A 12,887-nucleotide genomic window follows, 5' to 3' on the forward strand; every position below is an offset into this window, starting at 1 on the left:
TTTTTTTTAAATGCATATAACTCCCGATCCGTTTGTCTTTTTGGAACGATTAAAAAACTGTTAGAAAGCCCTGGAACTCAAGTTTCCGGGGGTATTTGAACAACTTGCGTACGTGCTTGCGTCATGGACTACATTTACATACAGCTAATATCTGGGTTCAGGTCAATATCTGAGTTTCTGAAACATTAGGAAGTAGTGCTGCACCATTTGGGGAAAAGGTGAGATTGGCATTTAGGTGGACAATATTGTGATTGCAATTGTGCTTGCGATTTAATAAAAAAAAGTTGGTTGATCATGAGTCTACAGACTTGCTTGGTCATCACGGGGAATAAATCAAGGAAAAGGCAGAGATGGATTACTGAGGATTTTAATTGTGTAATAATGCTCAAAACATCCAAATTTAATGTATACAAACAACAGGGTCCAGCACAACAGAACTGTTTTTTTATTCAAAATAGCACAATTATGCATTGTACAAGCTAAAAAGGCACATCTCTGTAAACTGAAAACAGTGAAGCATCTTCTGTGTGATACACACACTGGAATGATAACACTTCACCACAGAGAGGGCTGGGCGCTACGACAAAATCTTATATCACGATATCAGAAATTTCACTTCACGGTAACGGTATATGTCACGGTATGTATTTTTCCCCTGTAATTTCAAATAATTGCTTAAAAATAACCAAACTGTCACACTTGCTCGTTGTCCCATTTTATTTTTTAAACTCTGGTTTATATAATGTCAATTATTTAAAAAAAATAACATGAAAGAAAAAAAGAGTTTTTAGCTTGAGGGTTTGAAGGGTTATTGGCTGGACGTGAACGTACTAGAGAATAAAGGATATACTTTCTGTCAAAATGGTATGACGTCATATAAATTTAATCATCAAAAAAAAATACCTGAAAAATAAAAGTCCCGCCCCCAGCACCCCCCGCCTGCCCCCACCCTCGCCCCCGCCCCCACCATTCTTCCGGAATGAGGTCATGTCTGAGTAAAAGGCGGGAAATTTAAAAAAGGGGTTCTGTCTTTCCATAGGCGTAAGAATGAGTCAAGATTTGCATATGCTATATTGTAGATGTGTACTGGCTGCTCTGTAGTCTGCATGAATGTGTTGAACTTCCATCCAGAGAGCAGGGTTCTCTTTGAGTGGGAGTTCAGGGAAGTAAGAATCGCGGGTTTTTTTTTTTTTTTTTTTTGGAGGGAAAGTTTCATATGTCAGGCTGAGGGATGATGATGAGAACCAGATGTAGTAATGTAAATATCACGTGTCAGTGCCAGCAGAAAAAGAGCGGGAAAGTTAGCCTGTCACAAGGTTGCCATTGTATGTTGCGGGCTGAAGGCTGATGAGAACCAGATGTGATAATAATAATATGCATACCGATGTCTGTTTACATTAAGGCCCGCCTTCCTGAGTGAGCTCATACCCTACGGGTGTGATCATGAGGAAAAGAGCGGGAAATTTACTAAAACACAAGGTTGCCATTGTATGTTGCGGGCTGAAGGCTGATGAGAACCAGATGTAGTAATATGAGAAACAGATGTGAGACGGGGAAAGTGGGCGTGCATTGTACTGTACTGTATATAAAATGTTTCACATAAGTGTGATCATAGCAGTGGAATCGTTACTCGGCAGGGAAAAAACATGGAGAAAGATCTGTTGATGAAAAAGACGTGGCGTCTTGATGATGGCCGGGGGTTGTTAGTCAAATTTAAGAGTGGTGGAGTATCGCCACACGTCGATCTATACAGCTATGAAACCACGCCTGAGGTCTACCATCTGAAAATCTACCAGAGAGACAGATATGATATTATATGTCAAGCCGAAAGATTTATGGCCCCCCAATAAACCCCTCCCCTCGCCACTTGTGGACCATTTGTCCACCGTATGTCCACTGCGCATTTATCCCCCCCCCCCCCCCAAAACTTCCTTCCGTCTGAGGTCTTTTGAAGTTCAGACAGACGGTTAGAGGGGGGTGAATTTATATTGTACTTAGAGATGGCGGAGAAACGTGTTATGAAGAGGTTATATTACAAGCCGAGTCATCCTGGTAGTTTCGGCGGGGTAGAAAGAAAGAAAGTTAGGGTGGAAGATGTGAAAGACTTTTTATCATCTCAAGACTCCGATACTCTGCATAAACCGGCGAGGATACATTTTCCAAGGAACAGAGTTTTTGTTACAAGACCTCTCAAACAGTTTCAGGCAGACCTTTGCGATAGGAAGACGGGCTCACCTTTGAGCGTAGTTGAAAGATTTAACCGAACGCTAAAGACTAGAATTTCACTGCTAAGAACACTAGACGGTGCGTGGAAGTCCTACCAGACTTAGTAAAAAGCTATAACAACACTCACCACAGCAGTATAAAAATGCGCCCGGTTGATGTGACGAAGGGCCTTCAAGTGTTTCACAATCTGTACGGTACGCCTACACCACGAGACAAGCGAAAAAAATAAATAAAGACAGGATTTAAGGTCGGCGATGTTGTCAGAATATCCAAGTTGCGAGGGGTCTTCGATAAAAAAATACGAACAGAGTTTCACGGATGAAGTATTTACGGTGTCAGAATGCATTGTGCGTACTCTGCGAATATAAACTCAAAGATTATGACGGCGAAGTGATCGAAGGTTCATTCTGTGAGCCGGAGCTGCAGAAAGGGAAAATAATAGACTCATTAACATTTAACTCATTAACATTTTTCAATCATACAATTTTCAAACAGTCTGTTAGATTATTACATTTTACTACAAACAGATATGTCCGGGTGTCTGTAGCACTTTAGATGGTTATATGACCTTTTTAAAGCTCTCCAGAGGTGAACCTAAAAATTATGATCTAAACAAGAAACTCAGGTTTTATCTTAACATATAAAGCAAATAATCAAAAGTACTACTATTTGTGACCTGAAGATAACCAAATCTGCTCCTAACTTGAAATTTTAAGTTACTGCTCTCAAAACTCTGAAACATGTCGTGTCCTTTGTGATAAGCATCGTGAAATTCTCTGATGTTTCCCAGTTAACGTGATCACTGGAAAACCTTCACATCCACCCAAGTTCTAATATATAGATCTGAAAATACAACTCAAAAGGAAGGAAGGTTTTTAAAAAAGTGTATAAAATACAAGAAAAGGTATAAATGAATAGTAAAATCATTCAAAGACAGAGTCTCATTCTAAAATATTCAAAATAAAGCCACACAAACTTAATCAGGAAGCGTAGACACGCACTTGAATAAAAACAGAATAACTGGTTGATAATTTTCACAAACTCAAATTCAATTTTCTGTATAAGAGACAATAATGATGATGTTGTCGATGTACGCCAAACAAAACCGAGTCAGCAGGTCATGTCAGCTTTGAAAGCTGCTGTCTCACAGCTGCAGCGTAGACGGTTGGACTGTCCGAAAAAAAAAAAAAAAACAACGTTAATCTTGTAAAGCGATATTGTTGTTCACAGAAGGTGAAACTAAACAAATCCTATGTATTCCTGTGTACAGCAGAATACAAATACACAACTGTGTACCATTTCGCTCTGGCTGGTATTGATACTAAGATAGCATTAACATCTGGTACAACCGCAGTTAAAGGAATGACGCTGAAATTTATTTATTTTTCCTCGGGTCCTGTGCAAATCTGTACTTCTTTGTTCCTGGTTTCAAAAATGGGGTTTATGGGTGTGGTGTTTGGAGACAGACATGACACTCCTCGTTTCAGCAATGATTGAACCACTGGTCTGATCCCCAGTTCTTTTTCCTTTGATAAGGGCTACTGTTTAACACAAACAGGATATTTCACATAGTTAATTGTTGCTTGATAAGGCTCCACAGCCAGCAATCCTACATGATTTGCAAATACAGATTTTCTTCTCCTTTCTAACAAATCCACAGAAACATTACCAAAGAACCAAATATGACAAGCCCATGTAAGGGCAGCATTTATATCAGAACAAAGAAAGAACAAAATAAAGTGCTTAGTTTAAGAAACAAATATAAACATCAGCTTTACGTTAGCTTTTCCTGTAGCAATTTCTTTTCTGAACAGTCTCAACCAGCTGCACAAGAAAACAGAATATCAGCTCAATATACATTTTCTCACTCTTTTTGCTACTCTGACAGACAGTAATCACTCCGTGCTGCAGTTTGCGCCGCTGTTTTAGGTGGTGTAAAGATTAGTTGTGCGTCAACTCTTGCCTGTATCTGGTTTATAGCACTCCCTACATATAACGTGACTCTGTAGCTCGTCTGATACTTTAAAACTGAACAATCTCTGAATTACTGAGCCAGTGTTTTTTTTTTCTTTTACTGAATGGTATTTTTATTGGGGTGTTGTTTGGGACACACATGGCACAATGACTCCTCGTTTCAGCATTGATTGAACCACTGGTCTGATCACCATTTCTTTTTCCTCTGATCAGGGATACTGTTTTAACAAACAGGATATTCCGCATAGTTAATTGTTGCTTGATAAGGTTCCATATCCAGCAGTCCTACATGATTTGCGTGCTGCGTCCACAATTTAGATGGAGCAGACGCTCAAACTGACGGAGGTTGTAACAACACATCCAGCTGAATGAACTTCTGCTTTCGTTGTATTTTGCAGGATTTTAATGAACAAAAATGCAAAGTGTCCTCATCATACGACCAAACAATAACATTTTAGTTGCTATCTTCATCATCTGGTTGTCTATGAAGAAACCGGTAACAAATGTCAAGCATTTTAGTCCCCGTACTGTCCCAGTGATCACTTGTAACTGCACTTTGAAGTTTTTACGATGGGTTAGGTGTTGAGGAGATGAGTAGGAGCAAGACAGACGGATAGAGGGGGGTGAATTTATATTGTGCTTAGAGATGGCAGAAAAGCGTGCCACCATGAAGAAAGTCAGCGTGGAAGATGTGAAAGATTTTTATCATCTCAAGACACCTGTACTCTGCATAAACCGGCCAGGGTACATTTTCCAAGGAACAGAGTTTTTGTTACAAGACCTCTCAAACAGTTTCAGGCAGACCTTTGCGATAGGAAGACGGGCTCACCTTTCCTCCTCTCCTCTCTTTCATCCTCTGGTTGTCTATGAAGAAACTGGTAACAAATGTCAAGCATTTTAGCTACTGCTGTCAAAACTGTTACCGGTCGAGAGAGATGGCTGGAAATTTCAACATGTGTTTGTGATTTAGAAATGTTTTCATTTTTAGGAAAAAGATATGCTATCAAAATTAAGATTATATAGAATTTGTGCTCCAGAGTGAGTAACAGTAAAACATCCCAAACATACATCAGATGGTAGGACAGTATTTCCCTGTTTGGCAGAAAGCAGCCTCTGTTTTTCTAAATGTTGATGTGGTGACTTGACTGTTCACAATAGAGGGAATCAGAACATTCAAGCAGACCAGTAGATAAACCATTCTCGGACAGAGTAGAAAGTCCACAAATACTGTTTGTCTCTCTCCAGAGGGACTGATGTTATTATTAAAAGATGTGCACGGAAACATTGAACCATTCATCTGTGGAGTTACAAATGATCATTGGGACAGTAGCTAAAATGCTTGACATTTGTTACCAGTTTCTTCATAGACAACCAGAGGATGAAAGAGAGGAGAGGAGGAAAGGTGAGCCCGTCTTCCTATCGCAAAGGTCTGCCTGAAACTGTTTGAGAGGTCTTGTAACAAAAACTCTGTTCCTTGGAAAATGTACCCTAGTTGGTTTATGCAGAGTACAGGTGTCTTGAGATGATAAAAATCTTTCACATCTTCCACCCTAACTTTCTTCATGGTGGCACGCTTTTCTGCCATCTCTAAGCACAATATAAATTCACCCCCCTCTATCCGTCTGTCTTGCTCCTACTCATCTCCTCAACACCTAACCCATCGTAAAAACTTCAAAGTGCAGTTACAAGTGATCACTGGGACAGTACGGGGACTAAAATGCTTGACATTTGTTACCGGTTTCTTCATAGACAACCAGATGATGAAGATAGCAACTAAAATGTTATTGTTTGGTCGTATGATGAGGACACTTTGCATTTTTGTTCATTAAAATCCTGCAAAATACAACGAAAGCAGAAGTTCATTCAGCTGGATGTGTTGTTACAACCTCCGTCAGTTTGAGCGTCTGCTCCATCTAAATTGTGGACACAGCACGCAAATCATGTAGGACTGCTGGATATGGAACCTTATCAAGCAACAATTAACTATGCGGAATATCCTGTTTGTTAAAACAGTATCCCTGATCAGAGGAAAAAGAAATGGTGATCAGACCAGTGGTTCAATCAATGCTGAAACGAGGAGTCATTGTGCCATGTGTGTCCCAAACAACACCCCAATAAAAATACCATTCAGTAAAAGAAAAAAAAAACACTGGCTCAGTAATTCAGACATTGTTCAGTTTTAAAGTATCAGATGAGCTACAGAGTCACGTTATATGTAGGGAGTGCTATAAACCAGATACAGGCAAGAGTTGACGCACAACTAATCTTTACACCACCTAAAACAGCGGCGCAAACTGCAGCACGGAGTGATTACTGTCTGTCAGAGTAGCAAAAAGAGTGAGAAAATGTATATTGAGCTGATATTCTGTTTTCTTGTGCAGCTGGTTGAGACTGTTCAGAAAAGAAATTGCTACAGGAAAAGCTAACGTAAAGCTGATGTTTATATTTGTTTCTTAAACTAAGCACTTTATTTTGTTCTTTCTTTGTTCTTATATAATGCTGCCCTTACATGGGCTTGTCATATTTGGTTCTTTGGTAATGTTTCTGTGGATTTGTTAGAAAGGAGAAGAAAATCTGTATTTGCAAATCATGTAGGATTGCTGGCTGTGGAGCCTTATCAAGCAACAATTAACTATGCGAAATATCCTGTTTGAGTTAAACAGTATCTCTTATCAAAGGAAAAAGAACTGGGGATCAGACCAGTGGTTCAATCATTGCTGAAACGAGGAGTGTCATGTCTGTCTCCAAACACCACACCGATAAACCCCATTTTTGAAACCAGGAACAAAGAAGTACAGATTTGCACAGGACCCGAGGAAAAATAAATAAATTTCAGCGTCATTCCTTTAACTGCGGTTGTACCAGATGTTAATGCTATCTTAGTATCAATACCAGCCAGAGCGAAATGGTACACAGTTGTGTATTTGTATTCTGCTGTACACAGGAATACATAGGATTTGTTTAGTTTCACCTTCTGTGACCAACAATATCGCTTTACAAGATTAACGTTGTTTTTTTTTTTTTTTTTTTGGACAGTCCAACCGTCTACGCTGCAGCTGTGAGACAGCAGCTTTCAAAGCTGACATGACCTGCTGACTCGGTTTTGTTTGGCGTACATCGACAACATCATCATTATTGTCTCTTATACAGAAAATTGAATTTGAGTTTGTGAAAATTATCAACCAGTTATTCTGTTTTTTATTCAAGTGCGTGTCTACGCTTCCTGATTAAGTTTGTGTGGCTTTATTTTGAATATTTTAGAATGAGACTCTGTCTTTGAATGATTTTACTATTCATTTATACCTTTTCTTGTATTTTATACACTTTTTTAAAAACCTTCCTTCCTTTTGAGTTGTATTTTCAGATCTATATATTAGAACTTGGGTGGATGTGAAGGTTTTCCAGTGATCACGTTAACTGGGAAACATCAGAGAATTTCACGATGCTTATCACAAAGGACACGACATGTTTCAGAGTTTTGAGAGCAGTAACTTAAAATTTCAAGTTAGGAGCAGATTTGGTTATCTTCAGGTCACAAATAGTAGTACTTTTGATTATTTGCTTTATATGTTAAGATAAAACCTGAGTTTCTTGTTTAGATCATAATTTTTAGGTTCACCTCTGGAGAGCTTTAAAAAGGTCATATAACCATCTAAAGTGCTACAGACACCCGGACATATCTGTTTGTAGTAAAATGTAATATCTAACAGACTGTTTGAAAATTGTATGATTGAAAAATGTTAATGAGTTAAATGTTAATGAGTCTATTTTTTTCCCTTTCTGCAGCTCCGGCTCACAGAATGAACCTTCGATCACTTCGCCGTCATAATCTTTGAGTTTATATACGCAGAGTACGCACAACGCATTCTGACACCGTAAATACTTCATCCGTGAAACTCTGTTCGTATTTTTTTATCGAAGACCCCTCGCAACTTGGATATTCTGACATCGCCGACCTTAAATCCTGTCTTTATTTTTTTTTTTTTCGCTTGTCTCGTGGTGTAGGCGTACCGTACAGATTGTGAAACACTTGAAGGCCCTTCGTCACATCAACCGGGCGCATTTTTATACTGCTGTGGTGAGTGTTATTATAGCTTTTTACTAAGTCTGGTAGGACTTCCACGCACCGTCTAGTGTTCTTAGCAGTGAAATTCTAGTCTTTAGCGTTCGGTTAAATCTTTCAACTACGCTCAAAGGTGAGCCCGTCTTCCTATCGCAAAGGTCTGCCTGAAACTGTTTGAGAGGTCTTGTAACAAAAACTCTGTTCCTTGGAAAATGTATCCTCGCCGGTTTATGCAGAGTATCGGAGTCTTGAGATGATAAAAAGTCTTTCACATCTTCCACCCTAACTTTCTTTCTTTCTACCCCGCCGAAACTACCAGGATGACTCGGCTTGTAATATAACCTCTTCATAACACGTTTCTCCGCCATCTCTAAGTACAAGATAAATTCACCCCCCTCTAACCGTCTGTCTGAACTTCAAAAGACCTCAGACGGAAGGAAGTTTTGGGGGGGGGGGGGGGGGGGGATAAATGCGCAGTGGACATACGGTGGACAAATGGTCCACAAGTGGCGAGGGGAGGGGTTTATTGGGGGGCCATAAATCTTTCGGCTTGACATATAATATCATATCTGTCTCTCTGGTAGATTTTCAGATGGTAGACCTCAGGCGTGGTTTCATAGCTGTATAGATCGACGTGTGGCGATACTCCACCACTCTTAAATTTGACTAACAACCCCCGGCCATCATCAAGACGCCACGTCTTTTTCATCAACAGATCTTTCTCCATGTTTTTTCCCTGCCGAGTAACGATTCCACTGCTATGATCACACTTATGTGAAACATTTTATATACAGTACAGTACAATGCACGCCCACTTTCCCCGTCTCACATCTGTTTCTCATATTACTACATCTGGTTCTCATCAGCCTTCAGCCCGCAACATACAGTGGCAACCTTGTGTTTTAGTAAATTTCCCGCTCTTTTCCTCATGATCACACCCGTAGGGTATGAGCTCACTCAGGAAGGCGGGCCTTAATGTAAACAGACATCGGTATGCACATTATTATTATCACATCTGGTTCTCATCAGCCTTCAGCCCGCAACATACAATGGCAACCTTGTGACAGGCTAACTTTCCCGCTCTTTTTCTGCTGGCACTGACACGTGATATTTACATTACTACATCTGGTTCTCATCATCATCCCTCAGCCTGACATATGAAACTTTCCCTCCAAAAAAAAAAAAAAAAAAAGCCCGCGATTCTTACCTCCCTGAACTCCCACTCAAAGAGAACCCTGCTCTCTGGATGGAAGTTCAACACATTCATGCAGACGACAGAGCAGCCAGTACACATCTACAATATAGCATATGCAAATCTTGACTCACTCTTACGCCTATGGAAAGACAGAACCCCTTTTTTAAATTTCCCGCCTTTTACTCAGACATGACCTCATTCCGGAAGAATGGTGGGGGCGGGGGCGAGGGCGGGGGCAGGCGGGGGGTGCTGGGGGCGGGACTTTTATTTTTCAGGTATTTTTTTTTTGATGATTAAATTTATATGACGTCATACCATTTTGACAGAAAGTATATCCTTTATTCTCTCTCGTACTGATTGCACAACGTCAACGAATGACGCATGTGCGCATTTGATGCGCCGGCACGTCAATGGAGTCCTGAGTGTTAAGCAGTGCTGCCAACAGTCCCGGCCTTGCTGGTAAATTCAACTATCATTTTGTCTCCGTTGGAGAAAACCTCTCTTTGTCAGATCAGCCAACCCCTTTCAAACTGAAACCTGAGACCTGAACTTTCAAACTTTTTTTCCGACCTGATCTGTTTCTTCCTGAAGCCAACTCTCATCACCAACATGAAAAGTGCCAACTCTGCTGGATCTGATCAAATCTCTGCCAAAATCCTGAGCAGTATCATCGGTGTTATTGCTGAGCCTCTGACTTACTGCATCAACCTGTCTCCATTCTCTGGAGTTAAGCCACAATCGACCCAGTATTGGCAAGATAGCGAGATCAGAGAGCTAATCTTGATTCGTGGGGAAGAGGAGATTCGTCCACAGGTATTGTGGACTGTGTTCAGCTGCATTGTTTACTTTCGCTGTGCTCCTTCGCGCTGATGATGTCATCAGTGTGGGACATGTTGAGACTGAATTTGAAATGATAAAAGGATGCTTGAAACCTCTAAGTCTCAGCACAGGTTCTTTTATTCGATTAAAGAAGATGATCAGACAGAGGAGAAGGTCTGAAGCTAGCAATCAAATCAAAATACAGAACGTCCCGGACCGCCGCCCTGCGAGAACTGATCTCAGTCAGAGCCCCGGGCAGAATGGTGCCTGACCGATTTCATACAAGGGGTTTTATTCCCTGTCTTTGCCCAGTGAGGGAGGAGTGCTTTCTTCCACTTCCTCCTTGGGTTTTATGACCAGAGCAGACAGATACCAGACCTTCTTCCCATTTCACTGTGGCAATTTTAATGGCTTGGCTTATCATGACAGGCCGTTCCACAAGTTGAGATATTTGGACTTCTTCACCTCTTAAGGCACTTAGGCAACAGTAAGTGTAGTGTCTGTTAATCCTCTGACCAGATCTTTCTCCAAGGCTGTGGTTTGACATTGTTTATAGCTCACTCAAAAGGTTAAACTAAAGTGACCTTTCAAATATGCACAAGGCACAAGAGCAGAGTGGTGAAATCACAGTTTAGTCATATAAATGGAATAGAAATATACAGCAGACACCATCAGCATGGGAAAATGCCACCACACAGCTCGCCAGCGGGCGATTAGACCCAGGTCTGCAGGCGGTGGGCAAGGAGTCAGTTGCCGATTGTTAGCGGGTCGACCGGTGTTTTTTAAACAGTTTCAGTGGGAAAGGGGTATAAGTTGACTTCAGGGATCACTTTGCTCTGGATTGTTTTGAATAAATCAACACACCAACCATGGAGTTGATCAGCTGGTCTCTGAACACAATTGGTACAATCATTGCAACGACGAGCGCAGGTGCGGGGGTCCCTCCTGCTCGGACGGGCCTTGGGCAGCTCAGCATGCGATCGAGGCCCAGGCTACGTACAGAGGTCATGTGCCTGGCGCCCCTGTCCGTGGAGGCCGTGGAAGATGTCTCTATATATTTGGATTTATTGATTTGAGAGACGCAAACCGGATGTCATCAGCGGAAGCGTTGAAGTGTCTGAAGAGTTGAGGAGGAAGGTCAAACGGCTCCTTCCACATCAAAACAAGGTACCAGCTGATTGCGATTCTTCACCCTCCTGGAATTCAAAACAACCTGAAAGATTCAATGCCAAAGGATTGCTTATCTATATCCTCCGTCTCTCCCACCTGCCTCCCTCCGGACTGCTTCAGTCAAGGTCGTTTCCACGGCAACGACCATCTGCGAACTGTGACTGGAACTCTAAAGAAGTTGAGTCTACATGCAGACACAAACACTTGGACTCATGAATGATCTTGGAGCTTTTTCACGTTCCTCTGCTCTTCTTGTTTTTCGTCTGTGGGAAAAACTAAAAAGGCAGAGGGACAGGATTTTAAACCGTTGCGTCTCAGTGTGTTACCAATGGTTTTCTTGGTGACTGTGGTCCATCTGTGTTGAGATCATTAACCAGCTCCTCCCGAGTCGTTCTCGACTGATCTCGAACCTTTGTCGTGATCAGTGAGACCCACCAAGTGATATCTTGCATGGAGCCCCCAGCCGAGGTCGCCTGACAGTCATGTTGTTCTCCCACTTCCGAACAATAGCACCAGCAGTCGTCACCTTCTCATCCAGCTTCTGGGGAAATGTCCCAGGAAAAGAAAACATCGGGACACGCTGAAGGTTGCAGAGTTTGCAAGATTCCAAAAATAAAAGTGGGTGGACTGAACCGGATAAAAGGAGACGTACTGTGTAGAGTTCAGTTCACAGACTGGTTGTGGACTCCAAGTTTTGTTTTTGTTCAAGAATAAAACTCTTTTTGCATCCAGCTTTTCAAGAACTCTCATCTGCTTGTTGTTTCACGTCTCTGATTGGTCACCTGAAGAGTGGTATGTTTGGTGCTAAATGCTGGTGAAGAATTCCACACCTACATCCGGCCCAGGGCTTTAAGCTCACCAGGACTTCCACGACACCATGGAGAGGAATCCACATGGATCACAGATCAATCGTGACCCGCTGCAACCCTTTAAAGTACTGCCTTTTTTCTTTTTTAGACCACAATACAAAGGCAAACATCAAGTCTAAAAAGCAGCTTAGTTGTTGTAAACAATGAGGACAACTTGTTTGTTGAAATGAAAAGAAGAACTAAATCCTGCTCAGGGCTGCAGTCTGCGGTGAGAGATCTGGACATTTAGACACATTGTTGAATTGTAATTGAATCTTGACAGGTCGTATCATGATTCATCTGATAATCGATGTGACAGCACACCTTTTATCCACACTCTGCACTGTCGACTGTAGACTGAGGCCCGAGCTTGCTGCTAATGTTTATCAGTCACGCTTTCATTGTGTTTAGCATGTAGCATCACCGCTGTGTGAGCCCTGAATCTCTTTAGCATGGAGCATCGTTTTAACTGTTGGTCCAAATGTCTCTGCTGATTAAGTTGCTGCCGTTGTACCAGCTGTCTTTGTCCCCCTTCAGTATAATCCACAGTCTTTCCCTCTGTTAATATGAAGTCGTCTCCTAACCGCGGACA

At 41.5% G+C, this 12,887-nt stretch overlaps 1 protein-coding gene across 3 annotated transcripts in view; it reads left to right on the plus strand.

Moving 5' to 3' along the window:
* The window catches only part of trim33l (tripartite motif containing 33, like), a 42,383-nt gene that overhangs the window by 19,012 nt on the left and 10,484 nt on the right, over positions 1-12,887 (plus strand). The window lies entirely within an intron of this gene.

Source organism: Salarias fasciatus, chromosome 11 (assembly GCF_902148845.1).
Source record: "Salarias fasciatus chromosome 11, fSalaFa1.1, whole genome shotgun sequence".
Classification (NCBI taxonomy): domain Eukaryota; kingdom Metazoa; phylum Chordata; class Actinopteri; order Blenniiformes; family Blenniidae; genus Salarias; species Salarias fasciatus.